Source organism: Tamandua tetradactyla, chromosome 3, assembly GCF_023851605.1.
Source record: "Tamandua tetradactyla isolate mTamTet1 chromosome 3, mTamTet1.pri, whole genome shotgun sequence".
In the NCBI taxonomy this organism is placed as follows: domain Eukaryota; kingdom Metazoa; phylum Chordata; class Mammalia; order Pilosa; family Myrmecophagidae; genus Tamandua; species Tamandua tetradactyla.
In genome coordinates, this window is record NC_135329.1 from 91,319,222 (window position 1) to 91,323,444 (window position 4,223).

Below are 4,223 nucleotides of genomic sequence, written 5' to 3' on the forward strand. Positions count from 1 at the left end.
CCGCCTTGTAACACAGGAAACAGACTTGCTCTGTGTGGCTTATTGGGACAAAGGACACAAGGATGTGTAGTGTAACTCAGGAGACCTCAGTGGCCATGGGAGCTGCCCAATTACAAATGAGGCACCCACAGAGAAGTGCCCTGAACACCAACACAAGATTTTATGGGTCCCTTATGGCCACGTGGTATGGTCTCTCCCCTTATAAAGGTTGGATTGGATGAACTTTGAGCTTCTCCATGAAAGGTCTAAGACACTATGTTCTCACAGTTCAGTCTTCAAAGGGGAGAAACTGGCTTGAAGGTTGATATTGTAGAAGGCTGCCTGTTTCAGTTTGCAAAAGCTGCTGGAGTGCAATATGCCAGAAATGGTTTGGCTTTTTCAATGAGGTTTTATAAGGTTACAAATTTACAGTTCTAAGGCCATGGAAATGATCAAATTAAGGCATCAGGAGAAAGATACCTTCTCTGAGGAAAGGCTGCTGGCATCCGAGTTCCTCTGTCACATGGAGAGGCACATGACGATGCTTGCTGGACCTTCTTTCCTGGTTCTGGTTTTAACGGCTGTCTCCAAATGTCTCTGGGTGTTTCTCTCTTAGCTTCTTTAGCTTCTTTGAGCTCTCTGAGTTTCATCTTTTATCCTCTCATAAAGGACTCCAGCAAGGGGATTATAAGAACCACCTTGAATGGGCTGGGTCACATCTCCATGGCAACAACCCAGTCCAAAGATTCCTCCCAAGGGGTGGGCAATGGTGGCTTAGTGGCAGAGTTCTCACCTGCCATGCTGGAGACACGGGTTCAGTTCCTGGTGCCTGCCCATGTTAAAAAAAGTAATAATAAAAAAAAGAGACCCCACCCAAGAATAGGTCTATATACACAGGGATGGTTTAAGAGAACATGGTCTTCTATGGGGTACATAACAGTTTCAAATCAGTACAGTACCCAACTGCTTCCATATGTCCACATAACCAACTGTACTTACTGCCTGCATGGTCTTGCCAAGTAGACATTTGCTAGTCCAGCCATAATGAATAAAAACACATCTCACATTAGCAACATTCACTTAATTAAAGGCAAAATAGTCTGTCTTTTAAATAGGTTAAATACACCTCAATTGTGTTGGAATACAGAAGTACACTCAAGAGGCACTCAGTCAAAAGTCTCTGAAACAATTAGGAGACTGGTTTACTCCTTTAAAATACTTTGAGCATGTACTGTGTGCAAGACCTGGTCCCCACCTCTGAGAGCTGACAACCTAGGGAGGCGAAGAAGATAAGCAGAAAAACCAATACAGGACAGTGATTCAAGCAATTCAGTTCCCTTAAAAGTTAAAGAGTCACAACAGTTTCCTGATTTAACAAACAAAAATACGGAACACTCAGTTAAATGTGAATTTCAGATAAACAACCAATAATTTTTGAATAAGTGTGCTTGAAATATCACATGGGCTGTATTATGATATTTGGAACACACGTATACTAAAAAAAAGTATTTGCTTTTTACGTGAAATTCAAATTTGAACTGGGTGTCCTGTATCTTGTCTGGTAACTCCACCATAGTGGGTTGGAGAGATGAGCCAGGCTCGTCGGCAGAAGCAGGATGTCAGCCAAGCAGAAGCGGATGGATTTTGCAGGGACTCAGAGAGGGGCAGTCTTTGTGAGGTATGTCTAGGACGGGTGGGTGGGTGGATTTGTTAAGGAAGCTTAAAACGAGACAGGAGCAAAGGAATCAATGACGGAGGAGGATGTTGAACATTGGCTCAAGTGTGTGGGTCTATCTCAGACAAAGAATTTTATTCATCAAACCTATGTAGAATGCATGAGAGGAATATCCTGCTAAAAGGAAAACTCTATGGGAGCTTTTGCAAAGTCATGCCTCCTATCTCCCAATTTATAAATATCAGTTACTATTAGGATTTGAATCATGCCCCATGGAGACTGGTCAAGTCCTAAGCCCCGAGGCTGCAGATGTGAACTCATTAGTAAATAGGATCATTGAAGATGTTATTAGCTAAGATGAGGACAAACTGATTCAGGGTAAACCTTAATCCAGGACGACTGGAGTCCTTATAAGCAGAAGAAATTTGCACAAGGAGGAGAGAAAGAGATGGAAGGAGACAGGAGGGCATATGACAAGGAAAGCTATAGACTTCAGAGAAAGCATGACCTGTGACACGTTAATTTTGGACTTATAGCCTCCAAAACTGTTAGACAGTAAACTGCCATTGTTTGAGCCAACGCATTTATGGGACTGGTTACAGCAGCCCAAATGAAGGTAGTTACATTTTGTAAATCACTGTTATTTCTCCAAGAAGGACTCAACTGGACTACATTTTGGACAAGTGCACTTTGGGCTCAGAAATTTCTTAAAAGGGACAGTTCAGTCCCATTTGACCCAGGTTTGATCGGAATGAGAAAGATGTGCGATCAGGGAGTTTGGGAAACCATCAGGAGCTGGGCAAGTGCGGTCTCTGCTGACGATATTCCATCCCTCGGGCTCACCCCTGGGTTGGGGAGGGGAGGCCTTCCTGCTAAAGTCCCGCAGCCTGTCTAAGCCTTGGAGTCCTCGTAGGTGAAGCCGTAAAGCCGATTAGGGCAAGGAGCACCCAGCAGAGGTAGGATGCAGTGCGCCCTCTAAGCGATATTGTCAGGAATCTAATTTCTAGCACCATTCTGCTGGGAACACATGTAGATTTCTAGGCTCCCAAACAGTCATCTGAGCAGTCTTCAATCTCCCTTAAATAAAAGTTTATGAGCTGCGTCCTCCCCTTCCTTGCCATCGCTTTTTAACTAGAGCATCGTGGGCTGCAGCTGCACAGCCTTGTTAGCAGCAGAGAATGCCAAGGGCCAGGCCAGGCAGGGCTACGTGCCTCCTGCCAAAGCTCGGAGACCAGGGAAGAAACACATGGTGGGCCCTGGCAGTCGGCCGAGCTCTGCCGTTTCTCCTTTGCAGGACAAACTAAGCATATCCCCAATCCTCAGTGCTGCCATACTGCTTTTAATTAAAAGATCCTTTGATGGGAAAACAACAGTCTTCTTTTTCTGAGTTGGCTTGAGTCTGCCTCCCTTCCCCCTCCCCATTAATGTAAGATCTGCCTTTGGCTCCAGGCCATGCTGTTTCCTGCAGCAGCCCCTCAGATGCCTTCGCTGCCAGCAACAGGTGGCTCACCTGCCCATGCCCGAAGACGAAGACGCGGCGCTGTCACCACAGGGGGTGGCACCTGCTCCAGCAATAGGCACTGAAGACACTCTCTGAGCCCTGAAAGAAAGATCCTTAGAATGCTCTTCCAGAAGGTATTCTAAGTTTGTAATACAACTCTGTTATTTACCAGCAGCCTGACCTCAAGAAGGGACATAATCTCAGTCTCATCTGTAAAAGGGGCGTAATATCACCTGACGGCTTTAGCAAGGCATAAATAATTAATCTGTCATCTAGCAGAGCACCTGGCACAGTCAGCATTCAGTAAATGGTCATGATGAGAAGAGTTAACATTCATGGGCAATTGCTCTAAGCGCATTGCAAATAGCAACTCATTCAATCCCTGGAACAGCTCTGCAAGGAAAGCACAATGATTATCCTCCCTTTTTACCCCTCCCATGAGCATTTGGAGGCTCCACTAGGTTCTGCATCTTGCCAGGTCTGGGAAGTTCCTGAGTGTCTTCTGGATGGAAACCCAGGTAGCCTGGCTGTAGGTCTGACTATGACCGGAGGGTAGCAGTTATCACTTAAAGGACATCATCTTTCCACTGTGGGACAGTCACCCAGTAGCTTGGGCTATCCAGGCCCCTGTGGCCTGGGACAGGATGAGGGCACCCCCTAACCACCACCCCAAACTTCCGCCTCTGCTGGTGACCTCAGCAGGTGTTCCTACTCCACAGCAAACACCCTGGCTCCTTTCTACGGACCCCATCACCTCCTGTTTCTTTCTTGCACGGGTGTCACTGGGAGATGCTGGGGCAAGGAGGGAAGGGGCAGGTGCTCTCAGGTTTAGACGTCTGTCACTGTCTTCACAGCGCAGCCCCTATCATCACCTAGAGGGCCATGTGGTCTCCCTTCCTCTTTTTCTCTAAAGGCATGCAGTCTTCTTTGCTGCCCTGCCCTGCCACTGTCTCCTGGCCGCCCCCATTCACCACATTCTCCAGGGCCATGAGAAAGGCCAGCTGCCCCACACACCTCTCTCACATACCCTGAATGCCTTTACCTTCCCCCAGCCTATCCCAGGCTCCA